Consider the following 16,363-nt stretch of genomic DNA (forward strand, 5'->3'; position numbering starts at 1 on the left):
GTACAGGTAAACGTCGACTTACGATGGCCGCGACTTACGATTGTTCGACTTTACGATGGCGACGACGACGACGACATGATAATTTAACCCCTTCCATACGGTGCCGCACACGTAGGCGTCATGAGGAGCAAGTGGATTCGCGACGCTGCCATATCGGCGTCTTGATTATATTTATTGTAGTCGCCCCTGTGTTTTTACATTCTCTCAAATGATTCATTCTCTGTGGTTTTCAAAATTCGCGGGTGAAAGAGAGAACGATCGATATAAGCGGTGACTATATTTTATGATGCGAGTATTATTACGTCACGTCGTACGGCTGGCATTGGCTGCTGCCCGCGAGATTTAAGTTCCGTACTGAAAATACATATTATAGTGTTTGAATATGGTAAAAAGGATAAAAATAATTAAATAAACTACTGTACATGTTTAATAGGCTATATTCAGTATCTCTGGTGGTTAATATACAGGTAGGCTAGGTACAGTGACCACGGAACAGAGTGGGGATCGACTTACGATGAGATCGTCTTACGATGGCTCTATCGAAACCTAATGCCATCGTAAGTCGACGTTTACCTGTATAGCATATCATTACATGTACAGCTTGACCTACTTTTTCTGGCAGCTAAAGTGTAGGCACACTTTCCTGTTCATAAATCCGGGGAAGGCAAGAAAAACTATGGAAAACTTTTAGTCACACAGACCTGGAATGTATCGCCACACTTTACTGTTATTATCTGAGTTTTTGCCTTTGGAATAGAATGTCTTCTCCAGTCTTAATTCAACATCCTTGCCTTATTTCCTTTTCTCTTATTTTCCATATTGTTAATATTGATTTTTTCATTTTGCAATTATTGATATGAAATTTCTAATAATTTGCCTTTCGCAATATCAGTAATTTTATTTTCAGACCAGTGTGGGATATTCAAATGGTCAGTTTACCTGAAGCACTTCTGTAACATGGTCAAGGTAAACACCCCAGAAACCCAGTTTCAATCGGTGACAGACTAGAAACCTCCAAGAAACCTCTCAGTCCCTATCGATTGGCACAGAAACCCATAGAATAAACAAATAATATATCTAATTTATTGTGGTGGAATTTTGTTGAAACATTTTGACCAGAAAATATTTTTGAGATATTTAATATTATGCAAGTGCATTTTGGGTTCCTCACCTGCTAAAATAAGACTCATGCATTCGACATAATACATCATACACGAGATAGACGGCCCATCCCATAATATACAAATGGAGACATTTAATATTTTATCAAATGCTGCATCAGCTTTTGCCACAAACAGTTATTGTTAGTTGCCCATCACAAGTTCATATCACTGGTTCCAATCCTTAAATTATATAATCATAATCATCACATAATAATAAACAATAATCGAGAATGTATTTCACAGAAACAGAGCAGAAATAAGTCTATTTGTCTTAATAAATTTAAAGATCATTGTACTTGTATTTGAAAGAGCAGGATCAATGGGGTAATACTATGGAAATACAAACATTGTACATATTGTCATATATTTATCATGTTTATGTAGCTTTGGCCTTAGGTTCTTTACAGGTGCTATTTTTATTCAGCGGCTTGAATAGTAGGTCTAAATGTGCCTATAGCTGCATCAATACAGTACACACAAGTTGGTCATGGCAACGGTGCTGCCACCACTCTAATAAACCTCTCAAAAATATTTCTGTTCAAAATATTTCAACAAAATTCCACCACAGTAAATTAAGACATAATATTTGTTTATTCTATGGGTTTCTGTGCCAATTGATAAGGATTGAGAGGTTTCTTGGAGGTTTCAAGTCTTCCACCAAGGACGGTTTTTGCTCAAATGCACAGTTTTAAGTAAAAAATGAGCATATGGTTGCATTATTTGAACTATTTTCCTTAATTTTTTTTTTTACATAAAATTGTGCATTTGAGTAAAAACCGTCCTTGGTCAGGTTTGGTCAGTAAATTTGTTACTGTGGTTGGTAATTTTGCAGAGGCTAAAAACATACCTTCTCTTAAATCAAATTACATGAAAATCACACATTTTCAAGAAAATAATTCAAATAATGCAACCATATGCTCATTCTTTATGGTATTCGTAGCTATGCTCGGTCATTTTGCAGAGGCTAAAACATAACTTCTCTTTGATCAAATTACATGAGAATCACACATCTTAAAGAAAATAGTTCAAATAATTCACCTATATGCAATCTATTACACTAATAACATAATAGTAAGAAAATAGAGAGTGTAATTTGATCCATACCACCAGTGATCATAGATGGCGGGCTGGACGATATTCATAGCTGTGGTTGGTAATTTTGCAATGATAAAAACGTAACTTCTATTTGATCAAATTACATGAAAACCACACATTTTAAAGAAATTGGGTCAAATAATGCAACCATATGCTAATTTTTTTTATAAAATTGAGCATTTGTGTAAAAACCGTTCTTAGTCGGTTCTGGTCTGTAATTAGTGAGACAGACTGTACTCGGAGCTATGGTCAGTAATTTTGTGGAGGATAAAAACGTAACTTATCTATGATCAAATTACATGAAAATCACACATTTTAAAGAAAATTGGTCAAATAATGCAGTCATATGCTAATTTTTTATATAAAATTGTGCATTTGAGCAAAAACCGTCCTTGGTCAGGTTTGGTCAGTAATTAGTGAGACCCGCTGAAATCAGTATAATTTGTTCCAATGACTTACTGATGCAACCACTACATGGCAGTCACAAAACACCTCACACTAAGTCCCACACTAAAAAACCTAAGATGACAACACAATATTGAATATATTTTCTGCGAGAGAACTATGGTCCCGCCCAGAGGCTGCTACCAGTTACCAAAATGCCACAGATCTTCCCCAAGAGACTAGGGTTACGGTAACAGATTAACTGATCAATGATTCATGTATAAAAATGTCTCAAATAATCATTTTATGAAAACAAATATATATATATATATGCAATGAGCTTATTCCATTACGACATGCTATGAATATATGAATTCTAACCAAATTTCCCCGACAGGCATTATGCCTATTCTTCCCATATTCCTTTAAAATATACCATGGATCTCTGAACACTTGAATTACTTTCAATCAACTTTTCCTGACAATATCATTTGATGTTGAAAGTGTATTGCAGACATATGCTAAGAACTGTATCATTGTTTTATATATATGTGTGTGTATATATATATATATATATTAGTATTTATGCAGTATGGCCAATACTAACTACAGAAATTTCATAAAATGTAAATAAAGATGCACCTGTAACCTGATTTTTGTCACCCAAGAGTCCATATGTTGCAACCATAACAACTCTCTAACAGTCACTCAAGTGAATAACAATCTTTGTGTATTGAAGGATTTTGCCAATTTCGGTCACAACTCTTTTTGATGTAATAATACTAACTGCTGTACCAAAGTTTTTGAACATCCGCTTAGCACTACTAAGAAATGTGAAACTTCAAATTTACGAAACATTTGAACTTCATTACTTTGCTTGTTACCTCCATGTAATCTATAACCCTCGTGTTTCTGTGGACAAGGTATCTTTGTAAACTAAATTCTCCCTTTGACCTGAACTTAACTAAAAATATACTTTACCTATCGTTTCTTACAGCGTCCTAAGGTCTTGTTTACATCCTCCCCTGCCTACCCTAAATGGCTCTCATTTCCAAGTTTGATTACAGATAATTTCAGGAGATATTATCATCTGCTTCTTTTGTACAATCAATATGTAAGACACACGTACCTTGTTATGTGACAAAAACTGAAATGCAATTTAAAATATAATGGCCAGGCCTCTACATGGGTCCTTTATTTCCAACCCACGACGGCCATTTTTGGCATGTTTGTTGATAGCTGGAATCGAGAATTGCGCTAGATTTGAGATACCCAAGCTACGCAGTCGCTAATGTAGCACTGTGGGTGAAAGGTATAAAGTCATGAATATAACATGCTGAGCCTATATCATCTACATGAATAGAAAACTAACGATCTATTATTTACATATATCTAGTATAAATTCGTTAGTTACGGACTTAACGTACAAGGAAAGTTTACGATCTTATCCGGTTCACCAGCACATAGTGGTTACTTGTACACGTAGTGATAGTATATACATAATATTTATTAGCTTCTGCACGTTTCCTAGAGACAACTTACATTGTATCAGACATTCATATTTTTTACAATCTGGAAACCACAAGAAAGGAGATATAAAGAGGATGACTTAGCCCTACAAACAACGTAAAGGTAAATACTTGTGTGTGTGCGCGTTATCGCGTGATTCAGTGTGGGAAGGGTCAAACGAACCACGGCGTGGAATTCTAAAGGGATGTGTACGAATGCGAGACCGAAGGAGAATCGGTTAATATTCTGTCAGGTCATATTGTGCAACGTAACTGCATCAATATTTACACCTCAAATTCATGAATAACAAAATTGAGCCCAGTTCTGCCGTATGACGGGATTACATTCCTTGACAAGTTTAAATATCAAGGCTTCACATATCGGTGAAATAATCCACCCGTATGCGGCCATGTTGATCAAACTCTTTATAATACCAAATATTGCAGTATTCCATACTGCATTTGGGATGGCAAAGTATAGTGGGTTATACCGTGGTCGGAAAAATGTAGCCTACACCTGAATATACATTGGTCAACAGAGAGCAACGACGTAGAATACTTCGCATTGCCCATGCGCCGACGCGACCATGGTTTATCCTAACACCCAGCCCATTTCAAACAGCTTTGCGTGTCGGGAATAAATTCCGACAGAGGCGTTTTCTTTTTAGAATAATTAAGCTATCATTACAAATTAATAGACATCTGTGGTTACGAACTCAGTTAATTTAGTAAATTGATAGCTGTAGAATTAGGATTAAGATTGAGATACAACAAAAGCATATCAAATATATGAAATCAGTAATCTAGAATACTTAGTATATAAAAACATTTGTAAAAGATATATATATATATATATATATATATATATATATATATATATATATATATATATATATATATATATATATATAACTTTAATTTTCCGTTTAGACAGAGTGACCTGTCACATTTATTTATATATACGAAAACATTATACAAAACATTATGTAAGGGACTCGACGCCATAGGACCAAGCATAGCTGACTACCTTCTCCAGGAATGTTGAGTTACCGATATGTAATTTTCAATGTTGATTTTTTAATTTATCACCTGATGATGTCTCCGTCTTGAGTATTGGTTCTGGTGTAATACTCATTTCCAATCCCCATATATGAAGATTATCTGTTATATGTACCGTGCAACATTTTCACATCAGCTAAGGTAAAGTTGTACCTCCCATACACCTTTGGCAACGAGAGGTCAAAGATCATTAGGCGTTCGGCGCGAGGTCGGACCCCCTTTATACGTGGTTCGAGACATGATTCGAAACTGACCAGAAGTGATTCGTGATTGGGGAATGATATAAGGTTTATCCCAATCACAGACCTCATATAAACCCTATCGTGTGAATTGTATATACGACGAAGTGTGTGTTAAACCAGTGAGGGGACGCGTTATATGAGAGAACCAGTCTCCCCTCAACACATACCCTTATCCTTTCCTCCATTCCCATACTTATCCCACCCCATGCCGCACCCGAAGTCGTCAAACACATTACTGTCATTAACCAGAATAGAGACGAAGAAAATCAGCAAGTGGCCCCAAAGCCACAGTAGAATATAATACTACCATGGAATATTCAAACAAGCATTAGAATTGAAATATTCAAGATAAATTATTACATATTCACAAAGACGCATGATGCTTTGTGATGCGACTTTTCAGGGTTCGATGAGTACCAGGCGATCACAGCTATATGTAGTTTTCTGCTTCTATGAACGTAATTTTACAGATTATCCCGGTATTAACTCGGTGGGGCGGTCACCTATGTTAAACTTGCACCGTCACCATTAAAGGGATGGGAAATTTTGTCGGGAGTCATAATTTTCACACTGCAAGACCGGTCGACTTGGTCCAGCCTTATTTTTATGGGGCGATCCCATCGACTCTACCGTGGGTAGTCTCTATGAACACGTATCTGTAAGTGGGAGCACCACGTGCCTCATGCCCATGTAACCAGAGTTGACACTCAGCAATCTTTGGCTAAAGGCTTTGACAATTTCACAGAGAACTCAGTGATTTGTGCACTATGGTCTCAGAAACAAAGTCAAGGGTTTCTAACATTATTATACAGTGTTCATGTTTCACAACCGCGCAAGTCAGGGAACACGAGTAATTTGAAAATTCGGATCCTAGTCCTGTGTAAATATCGACAACACCATACACCCGGTTTGAGGGAATCCACAATGCCATATATCACTCTAGTCTTGCGAAGCGCTTCCTGATACGCAACAGAAGTGTTGTCACGGACTAACCTTTGTATTTGAGTTGATGTATCAAATATCGGCCGTGGTTTGAACAGGTCTTACAATCCACTAGCTAGTATGATTATTTGCCTGTTAAAGGAGTTTTCTCATTTCACAAGGGGGAAAGAATGGGTGAGGTGAAAAACTATTTATTTTACATGATATAAAAATAGGATTTTTCGATTTACACTGAAGTTGGATATGAACAGATTGCGAGCGAGGAGTCAGAGACGCCAATGCCCAACGGCAAGTCCCAATTAATTGTATTTATAATTCTAATCTACCTCTACCTGGTTTCACACAATCCATTCACTTTTTTATTTTTGTGTGAAGAAGACTTACAATTTATCAATCATTACCTATCTAAACTAATTTAAAGTGTAACTTCATGTATACATATATACTACTTTCATGTGCCATAGTCGTTTGGATGCCCCTGACCTCTTCCGTGGAATGCCCCAGTTTGTATTCTTCCGCCGCCTGCACAGCATAAACTCCTATAACTGGTTATTTATCATAAGTTACTTATGTTTATAATCCTACATCTTATTATCTAGCTTAATATAACCTAGTAGTGGTCAAATTCAACATTCATATACAATGTGCCAGTGACGCGTCATGGAACATAACAAGTGTGCCCAACAATACCAAGCTATGTGAAGCTTTCCAAAAGTATACTTACCAATAGGTTATCGTGAACTGTCTCCAAAACACCGTCAGCAAAGGAGCTCAATTTAAAGAAAAGGATCAAGTAATTTTCTATTTAGTGTTGCATATATATATATATACATATATATATATATATATATATATATATATATAAATATATATATAAATGTATATATATATGTATATATATATATAATATATATATATATATATACATACACATTAAAAATCCACTGTCGAAAAAACAGATGTATGATGGATTCTGTATATACCATTGACTATGGTCTTCATATGCTAAAAAGATACCAGCGCTCTAAAAGCATTTTTAACAATCGGTATTATATTGAAGTATTGCAGAAATGCATAAAACCAATATTTTGTCGACTTGAATTGAAAAAAAGATAACACAAGTGCCTGTGGACTTTGCAATCTGGCTATACCAGCAAATCCAGTACACAAAGAGAGGCACATCAGAATTAGACAAAAATGATGTCTGACGAAGGCATAGATCTCGAATTCATCATAAACCTGATGACCATATACATACGTCACTTCCTTCTCTAACGAGGGAGGTGCCGGATATTAATGAAATAGCATGGCGACAGCCAAATTAACAAGAAGTGCCACTTAGTACGGAAAGGGTTACTCATGATAGACTACAACCCCGTTATCAATGAAGGGTTGCCATGGAGATTAATCAAACAAATGGACACTGCAGTATTTAAACATCTATAAATGCCTGACCCTTTTGCTCATGTTCGGGTGACGGAAGCCAGTCCACCAACAGATGAAACTCCGCCCAATTACAATGAGGTTAGATAGGCTGTAAGTTCAAGAGTGGAAATGCGGTTGGCACCCGCAACGCTAGCGTGGAGTTCGTGAATCCGGGGGTGAGACTATCCGTGGGTTACATGCGGTGCTGTCGACCGGTTGGCAATGTTGTACCCTATTCAAGGGGACTGGTCGTCCCTACCTGGAAGAGGGATTAGGAACCGGCAGATTATATAGCTTACTGTACCTAACATGCTCGCCCATCTGGTGCTGGAATGGGTTTATTCCCATCTGATAAAGTTCCAGAGGCCCATAATGTCTAGAGTCACGTCCAATGAATCGGCAACTGATCACATCCTAGGGCTTCGTGTTCTTGTGGACCACCGACGCGAGTTTAATTGGTGCTGCCTCCACTGCCATTCTCATTTTCTTTCCCCTGCCTTCATTTATTATGTGCGTGTCCTTCTAGCTTGGAGGATGTTGGTTCATGTGTTATTAGATTTTGTAATTTTATTATTTCTTACACCAGTTTTCTGTTCTCGTATCCCATGACATGTTTCTCCCATGTAAACCTTATTACACTATTTGGATGGTATGATATATAATGCTATATACGATGTCATTATCGTTTTTGTTTTCCTCTAATCTCTTAAACCATACTACATTCATTGCTTGGTATGCTATATATATAATGCTATTTTTTCACTCAGCACATTTATTTCTTGTTTATAATTGCCACGACCCACCTATGGACCAGGCTAGTCGTGACACGAAAAGAAAGAAAAAAAGTCGTGCGCAGCTCGGACGAGTGACAGAGTTCAGACAGGATAATTAAACTCTTCGTTAAAATGAATTATTGTTTACAATAGTAAAATAGATACAAACAACATAAATGGACATAATAATATATTAAAACTATAAAAATCAGAAAGAAAGGCAGGAGAAGAAAGCTTATGATCACCGTACAGAACATACACGGGGAGCTAAATGATTGAGCTAGATTCTCTTACAGTAATACTAAATGGCCTTTTTAAAGCATTATGCAAAAAATAATAGAAACATTGTTTCGCACATCTTTATTTGATTTATCATAAGTTCAGAAAAAACAAAAATAGGAGAAATAATAGGTGAATAACAAATAAATTATATAGATACATGTGTAGTGACGTGACGCACCCTACGACCCGTCACACACTGAACAAAGAAATCTTCGGAGCTAGTCTTTCCAAGTTCCCGTAGTGCGTAGTTCGTAAGGACGTCCCGACCAGCCAGCGGTCAGCCAATCAGGAACTTGGAAAGCTCCTCACGTTCCCGCCAGCCTCCTTTGAAAGGTCGGAGTTTCGCCGAGATGGGCATAACAGTACCGACCAGCGCACACAACAACATCTCCTCGTCCAATCTTCTAGTCGTCCCATCGAGCCTCGCCGTCATCATCTGCTACCGCCTCGCTGACGTTAGGCTCCACGTCCAGCTGCAACCATAAGCTCCACTAAGCTGTGACCTTAGTCCGAGCTTCACGTACATTTCTCATGTGACCCTTCTAGTGTCGCACCTTGTGGCTAATTATCAAAAGAAAGATATTAGATATTTTGTTTTTCATTTGTCCTGCCGTTGTTCCGAACCAAATACTACTACAAAGTGGTGACCCCGGTGAAGGACAACCAGGATTATGGAAAACACACAAGTGAAACTTCCCAGTTTCTCCTGTGACTTGGAGAGCTGGCTAGTTCACACAGAGGCCTATTTAGCCACTCAAGGTAACGTGCCGGACCCCCAAGCCTTCGGCGCGTACATCGCCGCTCTACCAACGGACGTCATCGCCCTTGTCCGTAACGTCGTCTCCTCTCCTCCGCAAGAAGGCAAGTGTTCCGCCCTCAAGACTGCCTTACGGAAGCTTTACACCAAGCCCGACGACCAGCTCTACCGAGATATCCAGCATAGTGAACTCGGCGACACCACCCCGTCACAATTATACACCCGTATGGCCGCCCTCAACACCCGGGCAAAGGTGTCATTGCCCAAGGAACTCCTCCGGTCCATTCACCTTTCCAAGATGCCGGACGCCCTCCACTTACACCTGGAAGCTCTAGCCGGCGATAAGGACGACGAACAATACTGCGAAATAGCAGATAGATTGTTCCATCGTCATATCTCGGTACAAGTCCGGTCAGCCACCAGCTTACAACGCAGTGACGAACCAGTGCAAAGTGTTCAGTGCAGTGACAATAGTGATGTGAGTGAAAATAGTGCTGTGAGCGAAAACATTCCCGTGTCATATAGTGCCAGTGACCAAACTGTGCAGCAGCTACGACAGGAAGTGGCCGACATGAAGACTTTGCTCAACCAGTTTTTAGCCGAGAAGGGAAGCCATCAACCACCACGTAGCCCCGCTCCACGACAGGATACTACCTCCTGCTGGTACCATACCCGCTTCGGAGCCAAGGCGCTCAGATGCACGCAACCATGCAGCTGGTCGCAGGGAAACGCCAAATGCGGGGGTCGGTAACCACCCCTACCCCCGCTAACCATACCCACACCCTCCTCTCAGTGCATGATCGCCATTCTGGCCTATCCTTCCTGGTAGACACAGGTTCAGCCGTCAGCATCATACCCCCGACGGAAGAACCCAACCACGGTACACGTTGGCCATCCTACGACCTGCTTGCAGCCAACGGTACGCCCATCGCAACGTACGGCAGCCACCACAGCGTCCTGGAACTCCACGATGTCAAGTTCCCTTGGACATTCGTCATAGCAGCGGTACAGCAACCCATTCTTGGCTACGACTTCCTCCAGCACTACAATATAGTAGTTAGCGCCAAGGATAACTGTTTGTACCATGGCACAACAAGCATACCAGGAACCACCACTAACGCAACTTCCCACCAGATATCGTCACTCCAGCCCGATGGCGATTATGCACGCATCCTGCAGGAGTTTCCCCAGCTAACATCACCAGGCCTCCGACCTCGACAATACCACCCTGCACTCGAGCCCCCCTCCATCAAGGCCCTCCTCGCCAGACATGCCCCCTGACGGCATGACCACTCGTTCGGGGCGATTGATCCGAAGGCCAGACCGGTTCAAGTACGTCGCGCGCGTCGCTCCCTATCCTCCTCGACGCCCGCTTTCGAAGAGCGGGGGGAGTGGAGTAGTGACGTGACGCACCCTACGACCCGTCACACACTGAACAAAGAAATCTTCGGAGCTAGCCTTTCCAAGTTCCCGTAGTGCGTAGTTCGTAAGGACGTCCCGACCAGCCAGCGGTCAGCCAATCAGGAACTTGGAAAGCTCCTCACGTTCCCGCCAGCCTCCTTTAAAAGGTTGGCGTTTCGCCGAGATGGGCATAACAGTACCGACCAGCGCACACAACAACATCTCCTCGTCCAATCCTCTAGTCGTCCCATCGAGCCTCGCGTCATCATCTGCTACCGCCTCGCTGACGTTAGGCTCCACGTCCAGCTGCAACCATAAGCTCCACTAAGCTGTGGCCTTAGTCCGAGCTTCACGTACATTTCTCATGTGACCCTTCTAGTGTCGCACCTTGTGGCTAATTATCAAAAGAAAGATATTAGAAATTTTGTTTTTCATTTGTCCTGCCGTTGTTCCGAACCAAATACTACAAGGTCATTGCACTTCGTTAGTCCTGGGTGGAAAAGAAAGAAAGAAAGAAAAAAAAAAATATATATATATATATATATATATATATATATATATATATATATATATATATATATATATATATATATAATATATATATATATTTATATATCAATCTATGGGATTTTCATTTGGAAAACGTGAATACATAAATTTTTATTACAAAGTCTGATATGACATAAGGGAAGAAAATAAGCATTATACGCTATAGTACTAGGATCGACGGAATATGTATACAGTATATGGTTATTTCCTTCTCCATTGTCATATCAGAATTCGTTAGAAAGTTGTATATGTAATCCTAATAAAGTTCTGGGATTCAAGTAGCCATACTTGTTAGTTCCGATTTCCGAAATTGCTTTCTTAGTTTCCTGTTTATTCCTTCTATCATTTCTCTAAACTTAAGCCCACGCAGCATGTATGTATGCCTTTACACACACACACACGTATGTATTTACCTATTTACCTAGTTGTATTTTACCCAAAGAGAGTTATGCCCGCGTGTATTTGCCTAGTTGTATTTACCAAGTTGTATTTTACGTGAAGGGGAGCTATGCTCGTGGTGTCCCGTCTTCATCTCTCATTTTATCTAAACTGTTTTTAAATTCATGTATTGTTTTTGCACACACCACTTTCTCATCTAACTTGTTCCAAATGTCTATTACTCTGTGGGGAAAGCTGTTCTTTTTCAGATCTCTTCTATAACTGTCTTGATTTTCTTTCCGTGTCCTCTTGTATCTCTACTATCCCATTCTTTTAGATCCTCTCTATCAATAGTTTCTATGTGTGTGTGTGTGTGTGTGTGTGTGTGTGGGTGTGTGTGTGTGTGTGTGTGTGTGTGTGTGTGTGTGTGTGTGTGTGTTAGAGTCCAAATGTTATGATAATAATAATAAGTTTATTTGGGATTGAATCATTATACATGAAGTGCAGATAAAGAAAAGAACACATAGTTCGAAATAACAATTGAATATGGCAAGGATAACAAAAAACATGTAAGCTTATTTCCATTTCCGCCTATTATGTTAAAATCTATTTGGACTACAATACATACATACATACATACATATATATATATATATATATATATATATATATATATATATATATATAATATATATATATACATATATATGTATATATATATATGTACAGTATATATATGTATATATATATATATATACATATATATGTATATATATATATATATATATATATATATACATATATATGTATATATATATGTACAGTATATATTTAATATATATATATATAATATATATATATATATATATATATATATATATACTGTACATAGATATACATATATATATATATATATATACATATATATATATTACATATACATATATATATATATACATATATATATATATATATATGTGTGTGTGTGTGTGTGTGTGTGTGTGTGTGTGTGTGTGTGTGTGTGTGTGTGTACACAATACACATGCATAGATAGATAGATAGATGGACTTTATTTGGCAATGAATCAATATACATGAAGTGCAAATAATGACAAGAATACATAGTTCGGAATAATAAATGCAAATTGCCGAGGATAACACAAAAAGCATGTACGCTTATTTCCATTGTGGTCCTCATCAGATTATTATTCTACACTAAGTCTCACTGACAACAAACGTAGGGGGTTAAGGGGACCAGAGACAATCATGAGTAATACCAGTCAGAATACATATGACACATAAACAGTTATAGTTTTGCTAATATTACTAAAATGTTTGTACACATAGGAATATTGAGACCAAAAATTTGAGCACCATCATAAAAAGGAACATTGCATTAAGCAAAGGAACAACAAAATAATGTTAAACTGTAACAAAACAGTATGAGCGAGTACAATATCAGAGTAGTACCATTAATGATATTCTGCATTATTCTACAGCTGTGTAGCCAAGCCCTTCCTTACTTAATTATTGTATATATTTATTGTATATGTATCTCCTTTATTGTATATGTCATACTTCATTATTATAGCTGTATCAACATGTACTAGTGAGTACTATATCAGAGTAGTACCATTAGTGATATACTACAATATTCTACATCTGTAGCAACATGTAGTTATAGTGAATGCTACACTGGAGCTAGGGTCACCTATTAATTAAATCTAACATTTAACCTGAATCTCAGGACGGAGTGGGCAATTAGTATGAGCACATGGGAGTAGTACATTATAACCTGAAGCACCAGGGGACCAGTACTGGAATGAGTAAAACAACAAGGAGAACGCGGGAAAAGGTCAGATCATAACTGTTGTCGGACCCTACCTGAGACATATACCATATTATGACTGGCAAAAAAAGGTGGAAACCAATTTGTAAACATCAAAAAGCATACGAACAACAAAGTAACATAACGGCAGAGGCATCAAACAAATGGTTTAAGACATATTTTCAGTTGTTGAGAATACAAACTAGATAATATTATAGTTCGTACCTATTCCTGACGAAAATATTAACCAAAAATAACTATATTTGCTGCTTAATTTTCAATGCTCCGATACATGCCTATTTTTCTCACCCACCTCAGACATGCTGCGGTGTCCGAGTGGTTAAGGAGATGGACTTGAAATCCATTGGGCTCTGCCCGCACAGGTTCGAGTCCTGTCCGCAGCGATGGAGGAATGTTAACAGGTGTGAAATAATGGTAAAACATCATTCCTTATTTTACAATGCATGGATGTGCATGCGACACAGTAAATAAAAATTATCAAATTATATTTACAACGCCGGATTAAGAACTGAGGTGATGACGGTGGGGGAGGAGGGGTAGGTGGAGTAGTGAGTGGAAGCTCCCGTAACCTTGCAGCAGTTTTCAAGTTTCGGATTAGATAGATGCTTCTGTATTTATATATTTTTATTTAATCAGTGGAATATATGCTATCCGATATAAGTGGCATTTTTATGTAGATATTCTCACTGATGGATTCCATTTTCGAATGGGGTCCCATGTACCGTAGCATAGGCGGTCCCTCTTTATTCCCGTCTCACTTTTTAGATCCACTATATTGAAACACTGTATTTCGTTGTGGCTCTTGCTAAAATATATCATTCACACACGCACACGCGCACACAAATAGGAGTAATATATTGGGGACTAGGGGGACGAGAACGAGCCCAGTATATCACACCTAGTGTGTGTGTGTATTTACCTTGTATTTACCCAGTTGTATTTTGTGGGAAGGGGAGCTACGCTCGTTGTGTCCGCCTTTGTATCTCGCAGTGTCTAGTTTGCTCTTAAACTCACGAATGGTTTTTGCGCACACTATTTCATTGTCCAGTTTGTTCCAAGTGTCCACCACTCTATGTGAAAATGTTTTTTTTCTTCAGATCTCTTCTGTAGCTATGCTTTTGATGTATGTGTGTGTGTGTGTGTAATTCACTATGGTGAATTACACACACACACACACACACACACACACACACACACACACACACACACACACACACACACACACACACACTCAAATACTTATAAATGCTTGACTCGACGACGTAATGATAGCGTCTGCAACTGTTGTTACAGCGGTCCGAGTTCGAATCCCCCAGGGTTGAAATAATTTCAGTATCGTTGCGCTGTGAGTCGTTACTCCAACTCTCGTGGGGGAAGAGTTGGGTGTGTGTGTGCGTGTAAGGTCACAACAGTACACATTTATGAGCTCTGAACCCTCTTCCGGGAGGATAATAGCTGTCGATCACGAGTTCAACACGTGATGCAAGACCATGGTGAATCACTCACAAATTAGATATGATAAATTGGGGACGAGGAAACGAGAACTAGCGTTTATCCATTCCTGTATGGTGCATGTGTAGTTCAGCCTGGTCTACTGCAGGACCGGCCTATCCCGTGGGACTAAATGACCTCTGTACTTCACCACTACAATTAGGTGCACACACACACACACACACGCATATATATATATATATATATATATATATATATATATACACATATGTGTGTTGGACTCGTGATCGACATTTTTACCCTCCCGGAAGAGAGCTCAGAGCTCATGTATGACCGATCTATGGGTAATGATACCTTGTACGCACACACACAACTCCCCGCCCACGGGAGTTGGAGTAACGGTTCGCAGCGCACCGATATTGAAATTATTTCAACACAGGATGGGATTCGAACGCAGATCGCTGTAGCAGTGGTTGCAATTGATACCACTTTGCCATCGAGTTGCGAGTGTCTCTGGAAATCACAATTGTACTTTTTATATGTAGTACATATGCATATAGATTGCTAGTATATATATATATATATATATATATATTGCAAATAAATCACTTGAACACGTGATCAGAAATATGCTGGTAACCACTCAAGAAAAAGAAACACAGAAATCCCAAGTGCTTTCGTACAATTCAAATCCTCAGAGGAGAATACAGACAAAAGTACAATACAAAGACAATATAAACGCAAAAGTGTAAACCTAGGAGAGGTAACAAGGCTCTATAAGGAAAAATTAGGAGAGGTCACAAGGCACCACACGGAACAACACGTCATTTGTCTTCTCTTGGGATATAACCAAAATTCCCTTTGGCGAATTGTTTACAAATGTTCTCAATTATGTAATTATCTAATTTATACATACCATTACTTATGTTCAAATTGACTGACTCAATTTGTTTGATAAGGCTACTTTCAATAATGTTCCTGTTAACAATAGGATTACATGATAAAACTGAAGATGCCTTAGTCCAGTCTATACAATGATTATAATCCCTCATGTGCACAAATAAAGCATTAGAGTCTTGTCCTGTTCTGACACTATGTTTATGTT

At 38.6% G+C, this 16,363-nt stretch overlaps 1 protein-coding gene and 1 non-coding gene across 3 annotated transcripts in view; one reads left to right on the top strand and one right to left on the bottom strand.

The window, feature by feature from the left end:
• The window catches only part of LOC143022175 (uncharacterized), a 52,414-nt gene extending 48,493 nt beyond the window's left edge, over positions 1 to 3,921 (bottom strand). The window contains exon 1 of one of the 2 annotated variants that reach the window (XM_076180276.1): positions 3,772 to 3,921. The gene's annotated coding sequence lies outside the window, so the exon portion shown is untranslated. The remainder of the gene's footprint in view (positions 1 to 3,771) is intronic. The other variant, XM_076180278.1, reaches the window with a different exon arrangement.
• Positions 3,922 to 14,107: 10,186 nt separating this feature from the next.
• On the top strand, positions 14,108 to 14,189 carry TRNAS-UGA (transfer RNA serine (anticodon UGA)). Its single transcript has one exon. It is a non-coding gene; the product is annotated as a tRNA-Ser (tRNA).
• Positions 14,190 to 16,363: the final 2,174 nt, after the last annotated feature.

This window comes from Oratosquilla oratoria, chromosome 44 (assembly GCF_046742065.1).
Source record: "Oratosquilla oratoria isolate Oo_2021 chromosome 44, ASM4674206v1, whole genome shotgun sequence".
In the NCBI taxonomy this organism is placed as follows: Eukaryota; Metazoa; Arthropoda; class Malacostraca; order Stomatopoda; family Squillidae; genus Oratosquilla; species Oratosquilla oratoria.